At 47.3% G+C, this 27,666-nt stretch overlaps 1 protein-coding gene and 1 long non-coding RNA gene across 5 annotated transcripts in view; one reads left to right on the forward strand and one right to left on the reverse strand.

The window, feature by feature from the left end:
- Positions 1–27,666, forward strand: part of PLXNA4 (plexin A4) — a 426,671-nt gene that overhangs the window by 31,483 nt on the left and 367,522 nt on the right. The gene's annotated exons all lie outside the window — the stretch shown is intronic.
- Positions 20,137–23,296, reverse strand: LOC112675122 (uncharacterized). 2 transcript variants are annotated; one of them, XR_003145763.3, is made up of 3 exons: positions 22,708–23,296; positions 22,119–22,214; positions 20,137–20,522 (listed from the first exon to the last, which is right to left on the reverse strand). It is a non-coding gene; the product is annotated as an uncharacterized LOC112675122 (long non-coding RNA). The 2 variants fall into 2 exon arrangements; XR_007401960.1 differs by lacking the exon at positions 22,119–22,214.

Below are 27,666 nucleotides of genomic sequence, written 5' to 3' on the forward strand. Positions count from 1 at the left end.
TTAATGTTATGCCATATTGTAAGTCAGGCACTTGCCAGAAGCATCAGAACTCTTTCTGGAAGAAGGTAATGTTATCCTAGTCATCAAGTTCTTCCCACAAATGAAGCTTTGAATACAACGTCAAAGCACACAATCAAAGATGAATTGGCCCACAAAGAAGCAAGGGAACATGAATAAGAACCAGCACCAACAATAGACCTGCAGGTTTTCTGGGTACTGCAGTGATCAAGCACTGGCTTTAAAATAACGATGCTTACTTACCATTTTAAGTAGAAATAAGACAAGATTGCAAAACCTGGCAGCTGACTGGAAACTATAAAAATGACAGTAGATTTGAAACATGGACCAAAAAGAAATTCTAGAATTTAAAACATAGCAGGTGAAATTAAGAACTCACTGAATGGATTTTAAAAGAATTTAGACACAGCTGAAGAGATAATTAATGACGTGGGGGACAGGGCAAAATAAACCATCTGAAATGAAGGATAAAAAATACAAAAGAGGAGGTTAGAGACATAGAGGATACCATGAGAAGGTCTTACTTATTGAACTGGATTTCCACAAAGAAAGAGAGAGAGTGAGGGAAAAGGTATTATTTGAAGACGTAATGGCAGTGAATTTTCTAAAACTGAAGAAAAATACCAATACACAGATTCATGGAGGCCTACAAGCTCGAAGCAGGATACATAAAAAGAAATCTGCATTTAGACGTGTTGTCATACAAATGCAGAAAGCTGAAGACAACTTGCACTACAACTTCCCAAGCAAGTCCCCAGTTTCCTCATATCTGTACCTTTGTGTGTACCATTCCTTGCTGCTTCAGCTTTATCTGTCCAGATGTTACCTAATTTTTCAGGCATTATCCAGTAATCTTCCTGTTTTTACCTCCATCCAGATTCGTAATTAAAATTATCAATAATAATTTAATGTCAACAATATTAATCCTACTTTTTGGACTACTGCTACCATTATGGAACACCTGTTGCGTTCTGGGCGTTGTTCTTGACATTCATCATACATGATCTCATTTAATTCTTATAAAACTTGACAGGAGTTTCTACAACAGGATAAAAACTGAGGCCACCTGGCTCTCCTATGAACTCAACATAGCATTTTACCAATTTTGTGCCATTTATACCATTTTTTCTTGAACTACTATATTTTCTATGCAAAGCCCATTTCATCTAGACAGTGAACCTCATCTTTTTGGGTCTCTTTCTGTGCCTAAGACCTAGCTTTGCACGTGCATAGGAGGTGTCCCTTTATTTGCTGAGGAAGCCTCACACGTGGCATGTCCCTGAGATGCCTGAAGTGCCTGTGGATCTGTTAAAAGTCTGAGCAGACGCACCAGTGGAAGTTGTGAGCCTGTCCCCACACCTTATCACATCTGCCTGCCTCAGCGGCTCCCATTCACACGTTAAATTGAAAGCAGCGACCGATGCTCTATTTAAAGTGTCCTCGAAAATGGTACTCAAGTGTGGAACACAGCTATTTCACTGACGTGGGCAAGGTATTTATGGAGAGGTTGTTTTTCCTTTGGATGGGGGGGGGGGCGTTGTAACCAGAAGCCATTATTTGACACCTGTGTGGATGTCAAAAGGAAAACAATGGAAAAAAAAAACCCTCAAAAAACTCCTCTACCAGTTACCTCCATCTCTATCAAGACATAATCTTCCTGGTTATTTTCTACATGAAGCCGTGTCTCTTCCATCAGCATCCAAAGATCACAGACTATGACCCCGGGCCAGCAAAAGTTGAAGCAAGAATTGTCCAGAGCAGAGAAAATAATTGTAGTGTTCGCCATTAGCATTCCGGCAACGGCTCTCTCTGGATTTGTTCTCTACCTCAGCTTGACAGCTTAATGGCCGGAGAAGAAGGAATGTTTTAGCACAGCCAGTCTCTACCTACTGCGGGGAGGGGGTAACCGGTGAAAGCACTAGGTGAAATCTCTAGGGGAGGGGGTGCTATGGGAAAAGAGGTGTTAAGTTAGGGGAGATAGCCAACTTCATCAGAGCTGCACGCCATCCCTGCTTCCAGCAAACCCATGATTTGCATGGGCTTCCATGTCCTGTGGCTAATCTTTCCCTCCCCAGCTCTCTGTCTGGGCACCTTTTCACTGAGTGTGTCCTTTCAAATAAATCTTTATTGATTCTACTGATTAAATCCACTGCTTGCATTTTTGACAGCCAGGTCTTTTTTTTTTTTTTTTTTTTTTTTTTAAACTCTGAACAGTACCGACATTCCCCTCTCTCTCCCCTCCCTCACCTTCCCTTAGCTAATAGCACAAGGTTTTCAAGGCAAGTTCATGCTACACCTTCTACTCCTGGACCCAACATCCATTTCCTGTAGAGCTTTTTGCAGTGTGAAGGAATCTCTAATACCACAGTGCTAGAAAATGTTTGCCTGGGTCATGGAGGTGCAGACCTAGTAGAGATTTGGCAGGGAGTGGTTAAAGCTAGAAGCTTTGGGCAATTGCATTTTCAGGTGAGGACAACATGTCTAGAATAGTAGCTAGCCCTCATGACAGCTAACGTAGGAGTCCTGGGGACTCTGGCAGCAAACATATCCTATGAAACTTCCAAAGCTTCGCTGCAACTGGTGTGATTTGATTGATGGACTCTCTAGGCAGCCTCTGACCGATGTCCTCCTGGATAGTCTGAGCCTCTAGGGCGGTCAGTGTTTCTAAGTCACGTTCTGGGCAGGACAGTTCTTCCTTATTCAGGACCGTCTTGCACAACACAAGATGAGCATCCCTGACCCTCTGGTGCTAAATAGCAGAAATGCTCAGTCAACCAGAATAGCCTCAGTGTGTTTCTAGATGCCCATGAGGAGAAACTGCCCAGACTGAGAACTTTTGCAAGTCTGAGAAGAGCATAGCTGACCCCTGTACCTCTTCCTGAGGTGGGGCACTGCTGAGGTATCTTTGACAGCTGGGTGACCTCGAACAAGTCACTTCAGAAACTCTCTGAGCCTTCGGAGTTCTCGCCTGTTGAATGGTGATGGTGATAGAATCCATCTCGGAGGAGCCCCTGGGTGGCTCAGCAGTTGAACGTCTGTCTGCCCCTTTGTCTCAGGGGGTGATCCCGGGGCCCTGGCATCGAGTCCCGCATCGGGCTCCCTATGAGGAGCCTGCTTCTCCCTCTGCCTCTGTCTCTGTCTCTGCCTGTCTCTCATGAATAGATGAATAAAATATTTTTTTAAAAAAAGAAGCCATCTCTGAGGTTTGGTGGGAGGATTGATATTAGTGAATCTGTATGAGTTTACAGTGTGCTTGGCAATTCACTGAGCACATCGTATGCAGGATCTCATCTGATCTTTGCAGACAACCACCCAGTAAAGTAGGATCTATTATTATTCCCATTTTACAGATTATGAAGCTGCTTTTAGTCCCATCTCATGGGTGCAAAGACTCAAGGCCATGCAGCTAGTGGGACTATAAATTTGGTCAGTGGTTCTCAAATTTCAGCATGCTTCAGAATTTCCTGGGAGGCTTGTCAAAATCACATATTGCTGGGATCTACCTCCAGAGTTTTTGATTCAGTAGGTGTGGGGTGGGCCTGAGGATTTCTGTTAAGTTCCTGGGAGCTCTGGTGCTACTGCTCTGGGATCTCGGGTTGACAGTCACTGGCCTAAGTCTTCCAATTTATAACTACTAATAATCCAATGCAATGTGTTGTGAGCTGTAAGAAGGCAGCTGGAAAGTATATCCCCTCCTCTCTGCACACGTAACACACACATCAAGGGATTTTGTATGTCCCATGTGGTCTTGGGCGGGGCTTAGTCCCCAGGGCAGAGGACAGAGTCTTGGAATCTGTCTTCACCATCAATCTATGGAGGCTTCATGTGTCCCTCAGCCCTGGGCTGAAGAGGTAGGGTCCTAAGTAGGCACTAATGAGGTCCTTGAACCTTGTAGTAGGACAGAGAAAGGCAAGGTGGGTGACAAGGTAGCAGGTAGCCACAGGGAGACACTCAGGGACTGGCAGCTTGGGAAGCGCTATAAGACGTGACTTATTATAGGTTCAGAGACCTGGACACAGACAATGTAATTATTTTATTGTGCTTGTATTTTCTGTGACTATCAGATTTTTATTCTCTTCTTCTGACAATATCCATCTGCGCAAAGAGAAGGCAAGGAAAGAGATTTTCCTTCCTCCGTACTTGGGCCAGAGTGTTAGGAGGGGAGCAGTGGCTGGTCATGGTCGTAGCAAAGTGAGAGAAGCCCAGAGAGAGGCAGACCTGGGGCAGGGGCAGCCTCCAAAAGCGTCCAGGCTTGCTTGGTCCAGCAGCCCATCTAGGGAGCTTTCCAATAACAATATTGTAACCACCAATCAAGTGATTGATTGTTTACTGTGTCCCAGGGCTTACGCTGAGCACTACCAGCTGTGGAGATGAATCCTTATTTTCAACTCCATTTTACAGATGAAGAAAGTCAGTTTGAAGATTCAGAAATTTGCTCAGGGTTATACAGTGAGCAAGTGACAGAGACAGACCTGGAGCTCAGGGCTGCCCGAGCTAAAGCCCATATCCTTAACCACTTTGCATCAATGCTCAGCTAAAACCTTGGCTCTTGCCTTGTTTGAATTTGGGAAGACTCTTCCCTTATTGCCCAGACACTTCAGCTCCACTCACCCTGCCCAGAAGCCGGTACCCGCTAAGCCTCATGGGGCTGGTGATACCCCACACTTCAGACCAGCCTTTGCCCAAGACCCTGCCCATGAACCTGAGTTGGTCAGACAATCTCACGGGGTCTGGGTGTCTCCCCTTTGTGAGCACCAGGAGCACTCTCCTCTCTTGCGGGGCTGCTGTGTGGATGCTGATATGTCTGGGCTCCTGGGAGGAAAGGTGGTAGTGGCATCTCCTACCACCGGGGCGGTCACAGCTCCAGCTGCCACCCCAGTGTTTGCAAGCCTTGTGCGTGTGCCTCCTCTGGGTAGGTGGCCTCACTCGAGAGCTGGAGAAGGGGAAGGCAGAGGATGGGACTGTCTTGATGTCTTTTCTAGGAGGAATTGAATTGCAAGCAGGTCCAGGGTCAGAGCAGGATCAGTGATTCTCAGCATGCTGCAGAGGAGTTGCTCTGTGCTGGGGATTTTCCCCTCTGCTGGTTTGATAAATGATCCAGGGCTGGGTGTCCAGGCCCCACATGTGGGTCATGGTGGGCCCCACTGCCCATCCACTTCCCCATGAAATTGACAACAGAAGCTCCTGGATTGAAGGGCTTGGTCCAGATAAAGACCCCATTTAAAATTTTTTTTAATTTATTTTTTTATTTTGTTCCTATTCTTTCCAGAGGTTTCCTGTCATTGTAGATTTGACACCTCACTCTCCGAGGGCCTCTAGCCTCCATCTCTCTCCTCCTCTCTGTGTCTCCCGTCCCTTTTTCCTACACAGCACTAGCTGTAGATGGTGCTGGGAGAAGGCCCCCTGCCTACTGGGAAGGCATATGACCCTCGGTTCTGGGGTATCCTGCAGTCCTGTTTCAGGATGTCTGTCTCAAGCTAGGGAATCCCAGCTAAAGCTCTTAAAAAGGGCCTTAACTTTTTTTTTTTTTTTTTTTTTTTTTTTGGAAATAGTCTCTTGAGTGCTGAAAATGATCTCATCCAGGGCAGTGAGTGCACTTAGAGGATTGAGGCCCCTTCCAAAAAGGCTGGCTTTATGATTTTGAGCCAAAAAAGAACCATGAAATCTCATCACTGGATTAATAACGACCATAAAAGAACTCATGTGTTGAGTTCTTAGTCGGTTTTGCACACTGCTAAGTGCTCGTGTAGGCATCAGCTGGTCCAGCGTCCTGCCCCGCGTGGGACCCTGCACACAGCATCCCTACCAAATGGACACTTGGCTTTGGACTGAGCGTGCCTGGGGTAGCCTCTCCCACAGCCAGGCTGGCCCGTGGACACAGGCAGGATGGAAATCTCTGCCTTATGGCCTCCATTCACAGGCCATTTGGAGTGCTCCAGAAAGGTCCCTCTCTCCTCCCGGTAGCAGCCCCACGTTCAATCTAGACATCCCATGCCTTCAAGAGGCCCTGGTCCTCTGTGGTTGCTTGTTTCTTTTCATCCCTTTCACTGTCCTGATGCCTCCGTGAGTCAGGCCAATGCGATAGCCTTCCTTTGCAGAAAGCAGAGTCAGGCACAGAGTGGGGATGCAGCAATTCATTCTCAAAAGATGCACTTTTCTTCTGAAATCCCCCACTCACAAATAGCTCTTTTCACCTGGTCTTCTTGGAAGTAGGACTTTCAACTAGGCCAAGTCGGCCATCTCTATAAAGCTGCTCATGAAGGGGAGATAGCTTTCTGTCTCACAGACCCTGTGAGATTGTGTGACCAACTCGGGTTCACGGGCAGGGTCTGGGCAAAGGCTGGTATGAAGTGTGGGGCATCACCAGCTCCATGAGGCTTAGTGGGTGCCGGCTTCTGGGCAGGGTGAGTGGAGCTGAAGTGTCCAAGGGGACAAACTAGGAGTTTGGCTGGGAGAGGCAGCAACTTGTGCCCTGAGACCACAGCCTCCTGCCCCTCTCAGCAGCTGCCTCCTAGGGGGCAGGGGGTCCTCTGGGCTGGTTTCCCCCAGGACTGGATGCCTAATTGGTCTCCAGACATCTGCAGCCCCAGTGGAGCAGGCTTATGGGGCAGACCTCTGCAGAGGGAAGGCTGCCTGTGCCAGCTGGGGGTCCCACAGGGGCTGCAGAAGGCCTCGTCCAGAAGTCTTCTCCTTTCTTGGGTTCCATTCACATCCTGGTCCATTGGCTGAGCCCCGGATGTGGCAGTGGGGTGTGTGCCGCGGCAGAGGTGGGAGCAGGGAGAGAGTTTAGTCTCTCCTCTCTGTAATCGGCAGCTTCTCCCCCGGGGCCTGGAGCAAGAGCCAGGATTGGGATAAAACGATAAGGATTAGTCTCTTGTGGGGAACAAACGGAGGAGCAGGAGCGACTGAGCTGATGGGGGAGAGCAATGCAACACGAGAAGGACTGGGACTAGACGGCTGAGGCTGATGGGGGACCCTTTCTGCCCAGCACTCTTAGGAGCATTTACACCTATTAACTCACTTAATCCTCACAAAGGCCCCATGTGGTATGTGCTATTTAGCTCCACTTTATACATGAGGAGCCTGAGGTTCAGAGGTAACTTGTTCAAGGTCATAAGACAGATGCACACTTTTCTCCCCATCTCTGTGAGGAGCAGAAGAGAAGTGGGAGGCAGAGGTCCTAGGCTGGGGTGGAGTCTGGGCTCCACCCCCCCCAAATTGCCTACCCTCTGTGGACCCCAGGCCCCTGCTCCGTCAAAGGGTAGTGGTAGGAGCTCCCTCGTGGTTTTGCGGTGAGGGGTGCTGGTGTGGTACGGTGAGGGGGTCAAGGGTACAGCCCGGTGCTGGGCATGTGGCAGGCCTCAGTAATGAGCTCTTATTGTGAAAGCGAGGATGCTTCCATTTTCAATCACAGAAAAGATATCCTGAGTGTGGGGTCTGCTGAGAGGGTCTTGATCAAGGACTAAAGCAGAGTCTGGAGATAAAGGGACCTAGGTACTCATTCTCTGTCACACTTGCCTTTTGGGACAGTGGGGTATGGCCTTGCAGGCTGGCTGCCACTAAGTTAAATGAGATGAATAAGGTGCTTGAATAGGAAGAAACCTCTCCCCTTTTCTTCTGGGGCCCCAAATCTGCGGCTGATGTGAGGAAGGAGGTGGGAGGAATGATGAGTCCACTGGATGGTCTCGGTCACAAGGGCCTTTAACAGAAGCTGGATCTTGAGGTTCCTGAGTGTGTAACCCTCACTCCTTACACTCCCACCAGACCACCATCCATTCCCTGCCCAGCCAGCCCAGGGCAGCCCTTGACAAAGACAGGCTATGGGTAGAGTCTGCCTGCCATGCGTTGCCATCCATTGGGCAACACCTCAAAGTAAATCAGCACTTAAGGGGAGGTTCATCATTAATGATGGTGAATATAAATCCAGATATGAAAACAGTCTTCCTAATGCATTTTTTTTTTTTTTTGAGAAGGGAGTGATGAGTTGGTGTGGCTAGTTGGTCCTATAGCCTGTAATGTGGATGATGAAGAGTTTGCGCTAGCAGGATTACCTGTTCATTTTCCTGTTGATCACTAGTGTCTGCGTTATTTGTATTATTTTCTTTCCATACTCTCCTGATAGGTATCTTTTAAAGCCACTTACTAAGTTTTTAAAACACTAGATCATTAACGTGAAATAATGCAATAAATCGTAAGTCCCCTTAATTGGCACCAATATGCAACAATATCTTGCAAATGCTGATGGGAAATTAAGGTGTGAGGGGACCATGTGAACCCCTCAGCATCATGAGAGAGCCTCTGTTGCCCTCAGGACACCTGCTTTACTCTGTAGGACATAGACCTGTTGATATGCCACCCTGTGGGTAGGCCAGTTCTATGTGCGGAATGGTAGTAGAGCTGTTATCTTTCATTCATCTCTCTCTCTCTCCCTCTCTCTTTATATATATATATTTCATTCTTTTACTATTTTCTTTCCCTTAATCTTTAGTTTGGAGACCACAAAATAAAAGACCTTCTGTGCCAGCCAACTCAGTATCTGTCCATTTGCTCCAAGTCCTGGCTGTTTTTGCTCTGGAGACTCAATCCTCCTCCGTTTGCTCCTCATATGTCCCCTTCCCCACTGCTGTGTCTCCAGACACTTGCACACTTCTGTGTGTCTCCATGAGCACATCCCTAGTAGCCAGCCTCTTGCCTCTGCACTAGGGTAGAGAGGAATCCCAGGCCATGCTTCTCTCTCCTGGAAGATGGGATGCTCCTCCTTCACTGACACTCCGACAGCACGGCGGAAGTCCAATGGTAGGAGAAGTCAGAAGTCAGGTGGCCCTGTATCAAGTTAGTTGGAGAGCCTGGGTTAGGGTCAGGGAAGAACTGAAATGGCTGGTGGGTCTCACTAGGTTATAGCCAAGAAGCAGAGAGAAGAAGTATTGCATCCTTTCTTTGTTTACGCTGATATGTTTTCCATTTCTGCAAGAATATTGATGCTCTCCACTCCTCTTCACCCTATCCACATGGGTCAAGCTAGAACTCTCTCTTTCCTGGCCCTTTCTTCATCATAGCATTAGCCTTGGGAGTCATCACAGACCGCCATTTTGTTTCCCAGCCTCCCTTTCTTCAGCCGTCCCCTCCCCTCTCACAGGAATGTCTCTCAGTCTCATTGCCTTGCCTGGTGAGCTGCCAAAACAAACCCACACACATCATTAGCCCTTCCTTTGGAACAAGTCCGCGAGGCCATGGGGCCCCAAGACGAGGACATGTTTAAGGAGATGGGTTGGCATGGGGTGATGGCGCTGAGGCCGGAGATGCTGATGGCAGGTGGGGAAAGGAGCATGGAGCAGTCTAGGCCTGCAGCCTGTGTGTGGGAGAAGCCCGGGGACTCCACCGAGTCGGAACTCCCCGAGGTGGGCAGGGCAGCGGCAGCTTCACAGACTAGCAGAGCAGAAGGAGAACAGAGCTCCACAAGCATCAAATCAGAGAAAAAAAATGGTTTTCTTGTGGAGCCAAGGTTTTTTTTGTCTTAAGTAAGCACAAGGGACTCCTGATGTGGAAGGGAATCTTTGAATGATTGGAAAATGCTTTGGGGATGGAAAATTGGGCTGAGGCTGGCCTCTGTGGATTTGGGGAGCTCTTTGAACAGGGGGCATCTGGAGACCCTTCTCCAAAGCTCAGTGGCTGGTTCACAGGACAAGTTAAATCTTTTCATGTTGGAGGCCTTGCACCCATCCAATTCCTGAATTGATATCCTGCCCCAGGATTTGGCTACCTTGGACGGGGGCTTAGAGCCGCATAGGGATGCTGTAGGGTCCATTTAGGGTCTCATGAGACTGATCATTTCTTCTTCCATGTCCTATTGGGCACTTACGCTGTGCCAAGTACTGCGTACTGTGAATTGAACTATAAATAAGAAGTATATTTTCACGTCAGGAGGGCTTATTTAGCAGCAAAGTGAATACAGATGTAAACATTATGGCAAATGCAAAGTAGAAAGCAATCCACTCTGACGTTTGCACACATTGCTTGGGAAATTCAGGGAAGAAGGGAGATTCCTTTGGCTTGGAGGTTGGGAGGGATTGTGATGGTGGCAACACGGATTGCCACCACTTAGAAGGCAGGTCCCACTGTCATTCTCATTTCCTGGCTGAGGATACGGAGACCTAAAGGGAAGCAGTCATTAGTCCAAGGTCAAATTTTCAAGGGTAAAGATAGGGAAGGAGGAAGGAAAAGGGAGTTTCAAGCAAAGAGAACAACTTGGTGAAGTTATGAAAGCAGGAAAGCACAGGCCATGTATGAGCAATGAAGAGTAGTTCTATTTGACTGGAAATGATAAAAGTTAGATGTCAGAGATCTTTGAATACAAGGCTAAGTTTGTCCTCCATTCTAGAGGCAATGGGGAGCCACTGATGATTCTTGAGTAGGAGAGTGTCATGATCAGAGCAGACAAGTGGTTTAGAAAGAGGAGAATCGGAGATGTATAGACCATTAAGAGGTGACTGTAACAGAACATGAGAAGTAATGTGCTGTGCCCAGGGGACATTATAAAGAACTATTACCTTGGACAATGCAGGAGAGAAAATTTCTTCTCATTTTGGTAAGAGGCAACTGATTTCATAAGAATGAAGGAAAAGTGGTCCATTTTCCAATTCTTTCCGACTCCATCCACCCATTTATACATATTCTCCTAATCGCTAAACTAGACCCTACTCATTACCGCTCCACTCTTTTCCTTTCTGCTTACTGGATTTCTTTTCACAAATGTGATCACTTTAACGCAGTTAAATGGAATGAATTAAATCTCTTTCATGGCTTCAGACATTTATTGGCTTTGAAGGAAGTGGTATGTGAGTGCGAAGTCGACATACAGAAGCATCTAGATCACTGAGGTAAAGGTATTGCGCTGTAGTGGAGAGCACTGAACTCAGGTTCTAGGTCCAGGTGGTAACTCCTTTGGTGGTGCTAGGATGTGTAATCTGATTTTGAGTTTCTGTGCCTGCAAAATGGGGCTAAAAATACATAAGCCAGTGGGGCAAAAGAGAGATAGTGATAAGGCAAATGAGAGTCTGTATGTCAGTGGTTCACCAAGTGTGGACCCCAGGCAAGCATCATCAGTGTCACCTGGGAACTTGTTAGAACTACAAATGACCAAGTCACGCCCCGAACCCACCAAATCAGAAACTCAGGGTGGGCCTTCCAGGTGATTCAGCGCTGCATGGTCAAGTTAGAGAGCCGCTGCTGCTATATCATAGTGCTCAAGCATTCAGGCTCATGTGGGAACTCTATCTTGAGCTGTCACAGCGGTTCTCAAACCTGGGTGTGCCCACAAACACCTGGAGGCCTTGTTTCAACACAGGCCCCTTAGCGCTGGCGTGAGGCCTGAGAATATGCATTCTAGCAAGTTCCCAGGTGAAAACCCCTGCTCTATTACACTCTGGCTTTGAACATATCTCTAGCTCTCTCTGGAACTCTTGTTTCCTCACCTGTAAAATAAAGATCATGATGATATCTACCCTATAGGCTGTTAGGAAAAACAAATGAGGTAGTTCATATAGAGCACATAGCTCTCTAAACGTCCTTGTTATTCATGAATTTGTAACATATTTCGCAAATATAGAGGATCATTGGGAAAGCCGGATCACAGAGGACTACAGTGGGTCTATTTAAAAAAATTATTGTGGTAAAATATATAAAACATGAAATTTTCCAGTTTTTAAAAAGATTTTATTTATTTATTCATGAGAGACACAGAGAGAGACGCAGAGACACAGAGGGAAAAGTAGGCTTCCTGCAGGGAGCCCGATGTGGGACTCGATCCCAGAACCCTGGGATCATGACCTGAGCCAAAGGCAGATGCTCAAACTCTGAGCCATCCAGGTGCCCCCAAATTTGCCATTTTAAGTATACAACTCAATGGCATTAATTACATTGGTAATGTTGTGCAACCATCACCACCATTCATCTCCAGAATTTTGTCATCTTCCTCAACTGGAACTCTACCCATTGAACAGTAACTGCCCCCTTCTCCCTTCCACCAGCCCCTGGTAACCTCTAACCTGCCTTCTGTTTCTATGAATTTGCATATTCTAGATATTTCGTAGGAGTGGAATCATAGAATATTTGTCCTTTGGTGTTTTGCTTCTTTCACTTAGCCTAATATTTTTAAGGTTCATCCATGTATCAACACTTTATTCTTTTTTAAATCACTGAGTCATATTTAATTGTATGGATACACCGCATTTTGTATATCCATTCATTTACTGATGGATACTTGGGCGGTTTCCGCCTTTTGGCCCTTGAACATAGGCTAAGTGAACATTGGTATACACATATACCTTTGAGTCCCGGTTTCCACTCTTTTTGTCATATACCTAGGAGAGGAATTACCGGGTTGTATGGTAATTCTAGTTTTAGCTTTTTGAGGAACCACCCGACTGTTTTCACAGCAGCTGCACCATTTTACATGTTCACCAGCAATATTCAGCCATTTCAATTTCTCTCCATCCTTGAAGACATTGGTATTTTTCATCTGATGGTAGCCATCCTGGTTAGATATGAAGTGGTACCTCATTGTGGTTTTGATTTGCATTTCCCTAATGACATCTTTTCAAGTGCTTAATGGTCATTTGTCTATCTTCTTTGGAGAATGTCTCATCAAGTTATTTGCCCAATTTTGAATTGGGTTCTTTGTCTTTTTGTTGTTGAATTGCAGGACTTCTTTATGTATTCTGGATACTAGACCCTTATTAGATGTGTGATTTGCCAACATTTTCTCCCATTCTCTAGGTTGTATTTTTTCTTTTAAATATATATATTTTTTATTTTAGAAGGGGGGGAGAGAGAGAGAGAGAGAGATTGAGCAGGGAAGAGGGGGGCAGAGGGAGAGAAGCCTCAAGCAGACTCCCTCCTGAGCACGGAACCCAACAACATGGGGCTCAATCCCACAAGCCTGAGATCATGACCTGAACCAAAATCAAGAGCTGGCCGTTGAACTAACCAAGCACCCCTAGTCTATTTTTTAAAGTATAGTTTCACTGAGATATAATTGATATGCTATACACTACGTCTTTAAAGTATACAATTTAATGGGTTTTGATGTATGGAAACAGCGGTGAGATCATCGCCATCATCAAGATATGAATAAACCCATCACCCCCCAAAGTTTCCTCATGATCCATTATAATTTTCCCTCCCTGCCCTTCCTCTCTCTGCCTGTTAATAGTAATGCTCTAAATGCCCTGCGGTTGGCAGTGAGGCATAATGGGAAGATGCCTAATCTGGGACTCAGGAGGCCAGACTCCTGGTGCTCTGGCTCTGTTGGTGGATGCTGATTTTGAACAGCCTCTCCACTTGCCTGGGCTTGCTTTCTCACCTGCACATGACAGGATCCTGCTATCAGTGGTTCTCATCCACTCTGGCCACATATTAGAATAATCACCTGGGAAGAAAATGATTATTGCTTTTTTAAAAAGCTACATTTTAATAATTACTTTATAGTTAATTTTGAATAATTACTGCTTTTTGAAAAACACGGATGTCTATCCCCCATCCTTTGAATGAGAGTTTCTGGAGGTGGGATCTGTGCTTTTTAAAAAGCTCCCCCAGTGATTCTGATGCACAGTAAGTTGAGATGATTTTCTTCTTATTCAAAATTCCATGCTTTATATATCACTTTGTATTTTTCATATTGATTTTCTTTCACTCTTTCAAAAATATGGTGATGTAGGTCAGAAAGATATGTTTGTTTACAGACAAGGACACAAATCTAGACAGTGGGTAAGGGACTTGAGTAGATGTAATGTAGCGTGGAGACTGCAAGGTAGCATGTGTTCTCCATTATTCCCTTCAATTGCTATTAAATGAGGTGACACCAGCATGCAGGCAGCCAGTGGTTTCTGGGTGGGGCTCCCAGGGTGGGATACCATGGATCAGGGTTTGACTTTGTCAGTGTATCCAGAGATTAACAGACTCTCAGGACTAACTCACTCTAACTCCCTAAGACATTGATATTTAAGGTAAAATGTCACATTATTCATTTTAATGGAGTCTGCTCCTATCTAGTTAATGAAAGAATGGTGGTTGCCCTCCTAGACACCCTTCATGGCCTTCATGGCAGCAAGGTCTCCAGAGGGTACACTTGTAGCCTGAAGATGTCCTAGGTGAGTCAGTGAGATGTGTTCAGCCTTCAGATGCTTTCAGCCATTGGCGCTTTCCTCTCTGCTGAGCCATGGTGAGCATATCAGTGATGTCTCCCCTCTTGGTCAGGAGAAGTCTGCAACAGTTGACCCAACTGCAAGTGGTAGGCAAGTAAGGACAAGGGGTGCTCCTTCACATGAAGCACCTGGCAGGCTTCTCATGTGGTCCAGTTGGCCAGGTTTAAATCTTGTGAATGTTAGGAGCTCATGCCTGGCCGAGGGGAAGGTTGACTTAATCCAACCTTGATTAACCACTGGGGCTAGGAATCATTGGCTAATTCCAGGCATGCCCAACCCCCTTCTGAGGTGGGGCCCCAGATGGAGGGTGAACTCCCAAATAAAGTTAGGGGTTATATCAGTGGGAAAGGATCAGTGGGGGGTCAGCTGCCTCACTGGGGAGCATGAAATTGGAACCAGGAGGTTAGTGTTTTTGAGAACCATGTCATCCATTGCTTGGAGAAGTCTGATGGCCAGCTGTCATCACTCCTGGAGTGTGCTTCCTGTTGAGCCACATAATCATGTCTGGAAGCCACCACAGCTCTCTCTCTCTTTCCCTGGTTTGTGTAAGATTAAAAACCAGCAGTTATTGCTGTTTTGCTTTGTGCTCTGGGCCGACCACCCAGAGTTGGTTAACATCTTCTTTATTCTGACTCTTTAGATTACAGCCTTCTTGAGTTATATTCTTGTTGGAGGAAGAAACCATGTCACCTGAGTGGGCTTCAATTCCCTGCTCTTTCAGCAGTGATTTCGGGACAACTTGCCCCTGTAAGGTGGCTTCTACAGATACCTGGCACTGCTGTGCAGATGTCTTGTTACTAAATTAACTCTCAGAAGGTCACCTTATCTCCTTGTTCCAGGGACTTCTTTCTATAGCCTCTGTGTGCAGACTCCATCAGCCACCTCTTGGCTCTGTTTGAAGAAGTTGATTAGGTCAGGTGGGTGCCTGGGTGGAGGTTGAATCTGCACCTGGGCAGTGTGCTGGCAGGTGGAGTGAGGAGTTGATTTGGGCAAACACAAACATGACTGTGATGTGGTCGGGTGTCAATTCGGGTGGGAATGCGGGTCATTGGTCGGTTGCCGCATCGATCTTTTCCAGGCTGAGCATTTTGCCTCATTGATTTTTTCACTGCCGACTGACTCTTGTTCATCTGTTCACTTGGAGATTGCTTCATTTCTTTTTAGTTCATTTTTCTGTGCCTGTTTGACATTCAGCCACATTGTATTGCCCTTACTATAGGTGCTGATCACCCCTTTCCTAGGACAATCTCTGTGACCCTGGCAAAGGACTTTAGCCTCCCTGAGCCTGTTTCCTCATCTACATGGAGAGGATAACTCCTGCCTAAAGCATTGAGAAGCTGGGGGCATTTGGGTATCCAGAAGGGTAGCTCCGGAGAGGCGGGTGCAAGACTTGTTTGGTAAAGAAACTGTGGTCTTGCTCAGACTTGGCAATGGGGGAGAACCTCCACTTGAGGAGGGGTGCTGAGATTCTATGGCTTCCATTCTCCAACCAGTGCATGCAACTCAGGCCATGTTGGCTCCAGAGACCAGCGTGTATCTTCCTTGTAACCTCAGCCCAAGTATGGCTTTACAACTGCCCATCGATGTCTAATAGCACAGCTGAGACAAGCCTGGACACTTTAACAGGACTCTGCTAGGGACCTGGGGGTAATAAAGGGGAAATAAATAGAGTTACTATAACAAGTCAATGTGGTTTCCAAGTTATGTTTTATTTTGCTTCATCAGTAGATGAAACCCCAGTTTAACACCAATTGTGCCACCATGGAGCACTGTGCGTTTTTGATCCTTAGCGGGACCCAACAGATCCCTTAAAGTTTAGGCATAAAGACTGAGGCCCAAGGAAGGATGGGAGTTCCTTCTCCTACCTGCAAAGGTGTGCCACCAGTCCTGATGACCTGTGTTGGGAGCCATCTCTTACCCAGTTGACTTATATCGTGAATTTCCACTCTTCATGAGCATAGCCTTACACCAAAGACCAGGGCGGAGGAGTAATTATCCCTAAATAAGGCAGCAGCCCCACAGGATCACCAGAAACACCTGCTTTCCAGGCAGCAAGGAAGTGAGGCATCCAGACAAGGTGCTTGGAAGCTGAACTAGCTCTCTGAGGTGGGGGTGGGTGGCGAGTGACAGGGCCTTTGAGTCTGGGAACAAGTTAGGGATGGATGCAGCAGAAACCCATACTTTGTTTAGATAGACTCATTTTATGCTTCTTCCTTTCTCTGTGTTTATTTTGTTTTCCCGTCGATTTCATGTGATCACAGAGAAAAATTGCCACCTCTCTCAGCTATGCTAAGAGGAACCTGGAGAAGTGGGTTGTAACAGGTGTGTGGTGTTGTGCCGGGAGGTTAAAGGGAAGGGTGTTATGTACCCATGAGGCTGTGGTGACGGTGGACACAGTGTGTTACATCACTGGGCCTTCAGCAGAAAGGGGAAATCAAGGCGACATTTGTCCTAGCTCCTTCCCCTCACCTAGAGATTTTCCTTGCAGTTCTGAATCTTGAAAGCTTTTTTCCCCCTTTTTCAATAAGTAAAGCAAATTACCTTCAATTTCTCAGTCTACTTGACAGAATTTTTATAAAGACTAAGTGAGAAAATAGATGTAAAAGTGTTTTTGAGAAACAGAAGCCAGCATACCAACATTTCCCAAAGTGTGTACCATGGAACAGTGTTCCTAGAGATAGTAGTAGGTGTTACGCAATCAAGGATTCCTTGGTCAAACACAGTTGAGAAACCTTGGTTACCAATCCTACAACAGATGTCTTCATCAAAGGACTTCTCGGGACTTTTAATACGCTCATGTGCCTCTTGGCTCTCCAAGAGGGTGATTTGGTGTTTCCCAAACTTGATTAAGCAGGGACCCTTTGTGGGCAGAGCTTTGGGAAGGATTGATAATCTTCACTGGGTTGTACCAATATAATTGTGTGGGTTTGGAGTTGCAGGCGGGTGGAGGGGCATGCTTTCATCCAGTAAGCTACGACAGGCATTTGTCGATAGCGGTTTCTCATTTCAGTGCTTCTTCCCATTCTCATCAGTGTCTATGAAATGGCAACTACAAACAGGAGTTACTTAAAATCCAGATGAGTACTTTTGAAGGGGAAAGATTTTTTTTTAAAGTTAAAAACCATCTTAGCCCACATGCTATATCACAGGTGAGCTTTGAAGACATTGTGCTAAGTGAACTAAGCAAGACACACAGGGGCAAGTACTGTATATCTCCACTTATATGAGGTCCCTAAGGTAGTCAGATTCATAGAGATGGGGGCACCTGGGTGGCTCAGTCCATTAAGGATCTGTCTTTGGGATCCCTGGGTGGCGCAGCGGTTTGGCGCCTGCCTTTGGCCTGGGGCGTGATCCTGGAGACCCGGGATCGAATCCCACGTCGGGCTCCCGGTGCATGGAGCCTGCTTCTCCCTCTGCCTGTGTCTCTGCCTCTCTCTCTCTCTCTGTGACTATCATGAATAAATAAATAAAATCTTAAAAAAAAAAAAAAAAAAAAAAAAAAAAAAAAAAAAAAGGATCTGTCTTTGGCTCAGGCCATGATCCCAGGGTCCTGAGATCAAGCCCCGCATCCGGCTCCCAGCTCCACGGGGAGCCTGTTTCTCCTTGCCTTTGCCTCCTTCTTTCTCTCTCTCCCTGTGTCTCTCATGCATAAATAATATCTTAAAAAATATAAATTCATAGAGACAGAAAGTAGAAGGGTAGTTGTCAGGGGCTGGAGGGAGGAAGGTTTGGGGGAGTTAGTGATCACTGGGGAACTGAAACCCTTTTCAGTCGGGGATGATGAAAAAGTTCTGGGGATGGATGGTGGTGATGGTTGCACAAGAACACGAATGTACAAGAACGTTAATGCCACTCAACTGTACACTTAAAAATGGCTAAAGTGGTAATTTTTATGCAATGTCCATTTTACCACAATTTTCCAAAAAGTTATTAGAAAAAAAATCTTGTCCTCGGTCTGAGTTCTTTTGATTTGGTCTGATTTCTGTCAGACTCTGGCCATCAGACCTTTGCTGGTTTGTGATCACTGAGTCCCCAGGATGCCCTTTAGAACTTGAGTGAGAGCTCTCTGCTAGGAAGTCTCTGGCTGATGCCGATTATCCCTTGCCATGTTTATTCCTTGAATAATTCCTTGAATAATTTTGGTTGGAAATTGATGAAGTTTACAAATTGGTCCATACTTCGTAACCATTTGTAATTTTCCTTTAGCAAAATTGAAATTTTGATGTGATAGTTATTTTTCCACCAAACCTAAGTGTAAAATACTAGGTCCCCGAGTAAAATATTTTGTAATTTTTATTGGCATCATCTTCTAGCTGAGGTCATTGGTGCACCATCTGCATGATCAGGGGACTGTCACAAGCGAGGACCCTGATGAGTAGGGGGCTTTCTGTAGGCTTAGGCTCAGGACTCAGCCTCATTTTATATTTCATTGAGAATCAGCTTCTCATCTAGAAAATAAGGATACCCTTAGCATCCTCTTGGGAGTATTTAAATAAGGTGCCTAATGCAGACCACACAGCTGGTTCTCCAACTACCTCCCTCCATTATTCCCATTTGCATCAACCTGGGCAGGGCCAGCTCTGCGGATGACCTTGCCCTTAATGCTCCAAATGGAACTCTGGACTTGTTTGTTCCCCTGCAAAGCCGTCCCCGTATCAGTAACGTGCCACTGCTGTTTACCCAGTTCAGTTGCTCAAGCCAAAATCAAGGAGGTGTTACAGCTTTCCCTCTCTCTCTTCCCTCTCATTTCTGTACTCACCAGCAAGCCCTGTTGGAGCAGGTTGTCTGTTTTCAGCACTGATGCCTGACCCAGGCCACCCATCACCCCTCAATGAACTGCAGGTCTTCTCTTCCACCCACAAACCATTCTCCATCAAGCAGCCGGACTGAGTTTGTGATAAACCTGACCTTGTTTAAAACCTTTCCATGGCTTCTCACACCCTTTGCAATGAAATTCACATTTCTTCCCATGGTTTTAAATATCCTCTGTCATTTGCCCCCTGCCTTCCTCTCTGACCCCATTGCTCACACTTCTCTGCTCACCAATGCCTTCCAGACCCTCAGCCTTCTGCCTTTTCCTTGCCAAGTCTGCTCCTCCCTAGAGTTTTTGCATTCACTTTTCCTTTGATCTCCCCAAATCTTTGTGTTGCTGCCTCCTCCTTGTGATTTATTTAGCCCCCCTGCAAGCATCACTTCGGATAGACCTCCACTGGTCACTCCAGTTGGGGACCCTGCTCCCACCTACAGTTACTCTATATGGAATGACTTTGCCTCCCTTTTTTTTTTTTTTAAGGTTTTAGCACTGTCTGAAAATAATATTTTTTTCTTATTCATTGTCATTCTCCCTATTAAGTGTAAGCTCTGTGACATCAAAGACTTTTTTGTCTTATTCATTGTGTACTCTTAGAACCTGGGTTCCTGGTATGTAGTAGCAGCTGGGTAAATGTTGAACAAATGCACGAATGGACTTGGGTCATCTTCCCTGTTTTCTGATTGGCCTCTCTCATATCATCCTTTGGCTACCCAGGGCTTGTCCAGTTGTGCCATGTCCCTGGGATGAAGGAGAGTTATCTCTCCTTCACAGGCAGGTTACCAAGGCCTAGCAAGGTGATGGCACTCCAAAGCAGTTTGGTTTTTATGCACAAATAGGTTAGAAGGCTTTCTTCTCCTCCCACTTAACAACTACACATGGGTTGTGGAACCTCCTAGATTTATCTGCTCTCCTACTTTTGATATACAGTCTTCGGTGATGATGTCTGATGGATGACTTTGTGGTTTACAGGGAAGCATTGGATCTGTCAGAAGACTTGAGTTATAGACATGAATAGCACGGCTTTGGGGAAGTTAATGACATTCTCTGAGTTTCTGTGTCCCCATCTGGACAACAACAATCATGGGTTGGATAGTGATGAATATATATTTTTGGAGTCATGAGTGTTTATTGCTTATGAAGGAGCTTGTGGAAGGCAAGGTTTACACACAAACAAGAGGTGGTGGTGGTGGAATTTCAGGCCGTGTAAGAGGAGGAGTGGGTGGAGCTGGCAGGTGTTTTCTTCTCTCTATGCAGCACTTCGTGTTTTCATCTACTGTGCAATGTGCGGGGCAGACTCATGAAAACGGTGAATCTGCTGAAAGGCCTCCTGGGTTTTGCAGTGGATTCAACCCTCTCTCATACCTTAGATCCATCTCTTGGCCTTCCTGCATCCCCAGTGACACAACTTCTGTGTATCCAACATGAATCATCCTCTGGCTGGCCTTGCCCTGGATCCTCGCAGCAATATGCCCCATCTGTATTCTTGTCACCTGGACAGAGAAGAGAACACAACTAATTCATAGGAGTGCTAGCGGAGGACCCCAGTCCTGTCAGGGGTGCAGGCAAGAGGGCCTGGAGTTGATGTTGGGGCAGAGGTTGACTTGTTGAAAACCATGTTCTGTTGCTGCTTTACAGTGATGGATGCCTTGGAGAATGGCATCGAGGGTCTTCACCATTCTGTGCCTTACTTGTGAAAGGGCAATGGGATGGGGGATTAAGATTTTCTGCCCCTTGCCTCATAAGTTGCTGGTATAAATGCAGAGGTAGGGTGAGGTTTCAGCAGAGTAGGGTGGGCAGAGCAGGAATCAAGAGTTTAGGCATGTGTTAGTGAATTTAGAATTGTTGCCCGAAATCGCACATCTCTTTGGTCGTTTGACTCATAGGCGTGTGCCCAGCAGGTGGGGAAGCAGTGTGACTCTGTGGTACATGGAAATAAGCAGGGGGAAGGCCACCAACAAGCTCCTTGGAAGGAATAGCATACTATCCTAGCATGACTTGATCAATACTAAACATTTAAAAGTTCCGTGTTGTCATGGTGATGGAATTATTTCCAAACTTTAAGCCAGAAAACCTACTATTCGGCTACCTTGCTTATTTCCAGGTCTCAGTATCTGGCCCCAAAACTTTGTTGCAATCATTCTGAGTGTGGTATTTGGTTTTTTTGTTTTTGTTTTTTGTTTTTTTTTTTTGAGGTAATATAGCTCTGTTCGGCTTCCGGCTGCAAGGGAGACTTCTGCCAAGATTTGCGGCACGCAGCTGAAATATGTTTTGTATTTTATGAGCTTTGGCTCATCGTGGAATTAAATAGCACTAATTACATGAATATAGACCAGCAAGGGAGACAACTGTTCACTTCCTGATTTTCCCTGGAATTGAAAAAGAAAGGGAGGAGGTAGAAGGACAAGTAGGGGACTGGGGAAAGGGCCCTCCCACTAGACGTTAAATGACAACAGAAGTACTGTCATTTGGCCCAAACACATGCCCAAAGGGCTGCCCCTTCACAGTGCCACTCATTGGTGGAACTAGTGACTTCCTTATTTGGAGACTGTGTGGGTGGAAAGGGGGGTGGCTCTGATGGGGGCAGTGACAGGGCCAGGGGTCAGGGAGCCACTGGGGATCCAAGTGCCAACTGGGGGAGATGCTGAGGCCCAAGGATTTGAGAGCAATGGGCTCCCAGCTGGATTCCCCCAGCACCCTGTATTTAGCATCCTTTCCAGCAAAGTCTAATGAGAGATTTCACACTTGTCTAAAGAAGGGAATCTTCATTCCTGTTTTCATTTGTTTTCTTGCTAAAGGGAGGGAAGGAAATGGACAGCATCACTCTAGCACGGGTGTAAGTTAAGCCCTTGGTTGGGGTGGGGGAGTGTCAGGGCCTAGAGGACTCTTGCCTGCTCTTCAGAGAGCTGTTGTAGGTGGAAGTCTCCAGAAGCCGGAAGAAGTGAAGGCCCCTCCCTGAAGGGTTAGCTTGCTTGCTTGGACCGGGCTCAGTGCAATGGGCCAGGACCTGAGCTGACAAGGTGCATCCCACTCCAGCCTCCCTTATTATGAGAGACAAAATAGGCTCAAGGAGGGTGATTGAGGCCCACCTGACAGATGAGTGTCCTGTGTCCTCAGAGGGCAGGCTGTGGAATCCAGACCATGGCAGGCTCTCCCAAGGCACCCCACAGCTTAGATGTAGGTCGCTACAAAGCCAATTTATGCAAAGATGCAAAGAGCCTCGAGAGAGAAACTTCAGTACCAGCCTTTTGCTTTTTAGTCAATACCCCTACCCCCTGGAGTATTGTAATGGGCACCATCATGTGACTCTACTGCATGCGACTTTGGTGGAACCCTCCCAACATCAGTGGTGGCCTGCCTTCCCTGAGGACTAAGTGCCTTACTCTTGCCTCTCCTAGATCTGTCCCAACAAGAAACTTGGTGATCTCTCTTGCCTCAACATCCTGTTTCCAGAAACACCATTTTACAGGTGGAGAAACTAAGGTTTTGAGAAAGAAGGGCAGCAGGACTGTGACCAGGTGGGATGACCATTCCTGATGGGTGACTTTGGCTGACACATCAACCACCCCCGACTGTGGGCTAAGGAGATCTGACTTTTTCCCCTGGTCGAGAGAGGAGGGGAGGGTCTGGAGAGGAGGAGCTTGTTGAGGTGAAGCCATGTATCATGGTTTTGCTTACTGCTGCCAGGCTGGGAGTCCAGGCAGAGAGGATGGCAAGGCCATGGGAAATGTGGCTGGAAGAGCTGTCCCTTCCAGATGAAAATCAGGCCTCTGAGCAAGTCTTCAATCCACCTCTCCCCAGGCCATGGCCACCAGAGGAGCTACATGGAGCGATGACTGTCCTCAGGATGTGGTAGACTCCCAGCACCTCCCCTGGGACCTGAGTGTCCACCCAGGACTTGGGGGAGCAAAAGTACCAGCAGACACTCCCTTCATCACAGCTTGGGGGTGTCCTGAGCACCTCCCCATGACATCTTTCCACTTCTGTACATCCAGAGGCAATGGGGACCCTCAGAATGCCAGCAGCCAGCCCCCCCTGGGCAGAGCACTCCTCATGGGCTGGGCTCTGGGTTGGGGCCGGACAGAGTGACCACACTGATGCCAAGTCCAGCCGGGGCATCTGACCCCAAATTCCTGGCCAGCCTGTTTCTTTAAATGAGACGCTGGAAAGTTGACGACTCTGTCCTCCCAGCTCAGGCTGCTCTTGAGAATGTTGTGTTTTTAAAGCCTCACAGCCAGACTTGGAGTAAAGAGAGTCATTGCTTAGCGACTCCCCCACCCGGAGTGCAGTGTCTGGAACATAAAGGGCTGCTGCGATGTAATAATAGAGTTCCATGTTGGGCTGCCTGGGCTCGCCGAAGCTCCCGCTCAGCTCTGCTGGGAACACGGCAGACTTGGCCAGGGAAAGGTGGTTCTGTCCCTGGGGGGCTCCCTCAGGGCCAAGGACGGGGAGGCCTGGTGGAGGGGAAACCATAGATGGGGGGCCTCAGGGGTCCAGGGATGCCCTAATCTCTGAATGGGGCGGCTCACACACTCACCCTCCTGCAGAGGCTTCTTCTAGGCTCCTTCCAAAGGCTCTGTCCATGGTAATCACGGTTCCCCAACCCCCCTTTAATCAACTGGGAAGTAAGGATTAAGAGGGCCCGAGCTGCTGAGCTTGGTGCTGAATTTCCTGGGGACCAGGGCTGGTTGCCTGGGCACAAGGACTCTGAAGCCTGCGGCCGGGTCTGCGTTACTCTGCTTCCCCATCCCTCATGCCCCTCTCCAGCCCTTCCCCCAGCCGCCAGGGCCACATTTCTCATTGCTCAAGAGAACAGAAGCAGAGCGGAGGGAAAGCGGACTGGACGGATTGACTCCTAGGCTCACGGCCTGCTCTAGCTGTTGCTGCATTGTGGTTGTGCACTGGGTTATGGCCACGCTGACCTTTCAGAGTCCCCCGTGCACACACGACTGTCCAATGACAGTGCTGTGACCTTCTCTTGGGAAGACAGCTGCTTTGACTTGATTTTTCCCCCTAGCGGTCGTGATGGATTGCACTGCGACATTCACACCCTCAGGCCCTTTTCCTTTTATGAATGTAGCCCTCATTTCTAGGGCAGCGATGAGGAGGAGGGGCAGGGGGCCGCGGGCCCATCGCAGGCTTCGGAGGCACCACTGCACAACTAGGCCACAGACGTCCCATGTAAATAGTAATTCTTCAGAACAATAAAATAACGATTCATGCCTCCTGCTTCTGGAAACCAAGAGTTTAATGTGAGAAAAGCAGGCAGTGGGACGCCTGGGGGGCTGGGTGGTTGAATGTCCACCTTCAGCTCAGGTCGTGATCCCAGGGTCCTGGGATCGAGTCCCACATCGGGCTCCCTACAGAGAGCCTGCTTCTCCCTCTGCCTGTGTCTCTGCTTCTCTCTGTATGTCTCTCATGAATAAATAATTTTTTTTTTAAAAAAAAGAAAAGCAGGCAGGAAAAATACTGGTTAGTTAACTGAGGAGATTACAGACTCAAGTGGGAATCTGAAAAGGGCATTTGTTCCTTTTGCTAATTTGGATCAGTGGCTGTCTAGTGTTCCTTGAATTAAAATGGGAGAGCTGTGCTGTGTCCCATCCCCTCCCGGCCCTCAGCAGCACACACGTAGTGCCTCCCCAGCCCTCAAACTTTGAAAGGGCCGCTGAGGAGCATGAAGATTTTTCTGCCTTATGGACAGTGGCGCGGTCATCTCGTACCTGTCTAGGCAGCTACTTGCAATCTGGCTTTGGGAACGAGGAGGGGGCCGCTGGCACCTAAAGGGAGGCCCCCTAGAGGCACCCTCGTGTACTACAACGATCAGGGCCCCCACAGTGCCCAGCCTGGGCTTCGAATCCCTGCTCTGCCGCGCTGGCTGTTTCTGCCTGTGTTAGGGTGTTGCCAACTGCTATGACACACACATCCACCATTTCAGAGCCTTGTTCCAGTGATGGTTTCTTTCTTGCCTTGGCGAATGAGTGCTTTCATCTCTAGGCCCCATCCTCCCATAGAGCCTCAGACTCCTCTTTCTCCAACTAATGAAAGGCTCTGTAGGGAAGACATATCCTTGTCTTACCGCTTTGGTGTGGAGGTGGACCCATGACGCTTCTTCACTCTTCACAGGGTCACACTGGATACTGTGTGAAAACATAGAGGCTGGGGCAGGTGGGCCGTAGCTGGCGGCCACCTCTTAACCAATAACTTCACACCATCGGCCACATGGATGGGGAAGCACACACTTTTGGTGGATCATTAGCTTCCTGTCCTTCAGCCTTGCCCAGACAAAAGCTGAACCACGTCTAGTGTGGCACAGGAGAGGAGGCTAGGGGAGTGAGTTTCCTGGTTTGTAGTGAGTGCAGAACTTACCATGACTGGAGATAACCTCAAAGACGGACAGCGGGAGGGTCCTATAAGAGACCACCAGCCGCCAGAGGGCAGGGGTACTGCTGTCTTCATCTTCTTCTTTTTCTTTTTTAAAAAGATTTATTTGTTTGAGAGACAGAGAAAGAGAGAGCATGGTGGGGGAGGGGCAGAGGGAGAATCTCAAGCAGGCTCTGCACTGAGCACAGAGCATGAGGCCCAATCCCATGACCCTGAGATCATGACCTGAGCTGACATCATGACCTGAGCTGAAGTCAAGAGGCAGACACTTAACTGACTGAGCCACCCAGGCGCCCCGAGGGGGTCTGTCTTCTGCATTTGAGTATCTGTACCCCGTGCAGCCAGTTCAGAGCCCCTCACGTGGTCCTTGCTCAATCGACATTCATTGGGTGAATGAAAGAATGCATGCTGATTCTAGCAACCATGTCTCCTGCATCATCTAAGTTTTCCTCAATGCAAGTTTGTTTTAAGGCCCTGCTCTTTCTCCTCAACAGAGTCTGTGCTGATTTTCTCTGCTGAATAAATGATGGTTCTCAAAGTCCGATTTGTGGATACAAGGCAACTTGTTACAATATTCCAGCCGGTGGCCTGGCAGTTTTTGTTGTAAGTCCTGTATGAAAGATATAGTTCCCCTGATGCATTTGAAGTCATGCTTTAAGCAGACAAAACTGAGTATTTTAAGTAGTTAGAAGCCCTGGACCAGAGCAGGGTAAAACCAGCATTTTAAATTTGGTCACTGTTTCAGCAAGTGGCCCAACGCCAAGATTTGCACTGTACTTTTGCTATAGGTGATCCCAGCTGCCATTGCCGACACGCTGCAGGGGAGTAGGCATTCATTTGTTCATTCATCATTTATTCATCCATTCATTCGTGTGTTCTCCAACATTTATTGGAGCCTGCTATATATCAGGCTCTGGTCTTGGAACTGGAGGGAATAGTAATGAAAAATATATAATTTCTGATCTCTAGGACCTCATATTGTTAGAAAGGGGACAGCATTAATGGACAAATACAACGGAGTTTGTAAAATGTGAGACGCTGGTGGGCATTCATTCCTCTACTAACATATCACAGGGGCTTCCTACATCAGAGGCAGGGCCAGAGATGGCTTCTTTGAAGATAAGATCCTAGATGAGGTGGGGATCCCAGGGAAGTGTAAATCTCCTATGCAGAAGATGCAGAGGCATGGACAGGTGGCGAAGACACATCCGAAGACACATGCAAGCACAGCCCTCAAAGCAAACGTCCAGCAGACAGAGGAGCACTGTGTTTGATTCTGAAAGTCAGCACATGCATACGCGTACACACACCTTTACACACCCAAATCCCGCCTGAGATAAAGCCTCACTACTTGCAAATTCTAGATTAGCTCTGTGGCCAGTGAGACGCGGGGATCTCTGGCATGCTTACTTTTCCCTGTGAAAGAATAGTCTATTAGAGAGGATGTGGTGAGAGACACTTTAGTCTTTTGGCTCAAAGGCTGGGTTTTTCTGTGTATGGGTTAGGATTCTTTCATTAACAAATACCAGAACCCACACTGGCTTATGTGAAAGGGGAATTTTTGGCTCGTGTAACTGGAAAGTGTAAGCATAGAGCTGGCTTCAGCACACTTGATCCAGACATCTGTGTGATGTCACCAGGACCTGAGATCGAGTAACTTCCATGCTCTTGCTCAGCTCTGCTCTCCTCAGTGCTTGGGCTTCATGCTGTTCAGGCCCCCCTGCCCACCTCCCACCCTCATGGCTATAGTATGGTACCCACGATTTTCAGGTGCATACCTCTCCAAGGTCACAGCCAATGGAAGACCTAGAACTTTTTCCTCAGCACTCTCATCCAAAGCCTGTGGCCTCTTAGAGATTCTGACCAGACTAAGTATCCATCCCTGAACCAATCCCCGTGACACTCCCCCTCCCCTGCTGCCCTCACTGCTCCACAGCTCTGTACTGATTGGTTTGGACCCAGTCATGTGTTCTCTCTTGGACTGGGGTGGAAGCCATTTTCCCAGAAGCTTTTGGGCTGAGAGAGGATGAAGAGGTGGATCCCTAGAGGATAAATGATTGGTAGAAAAATAAAAGATGTCCAGCATCTTTAATAGTGTCTTTCAAACATTTTGTTGATCACGCCTGTATTAGCGTTCTCCAGAGAAACAAAAACTGTGTGTGTGTAGGGAGACAGAGAGATTGGTTTTAAGGAATTAGGTCGTACAATTGGAGGCTCCAAATCTAAAATCTGCAATGGTAGACCCACAGACCTGAG

The sequence above is a fragment of the Canis lupus genome, chromosome 14, assembly GCF_003254725.2.
Source record: "Canis lupus dingo isolate Sandy chromosome 14, ASM325472v2, whole genome shotgun sequence".
NCBI lineage: Eukaryota > Metazoa > Chordata > Mammalia > Carnivora > Canidae > Canis > Canis lupus.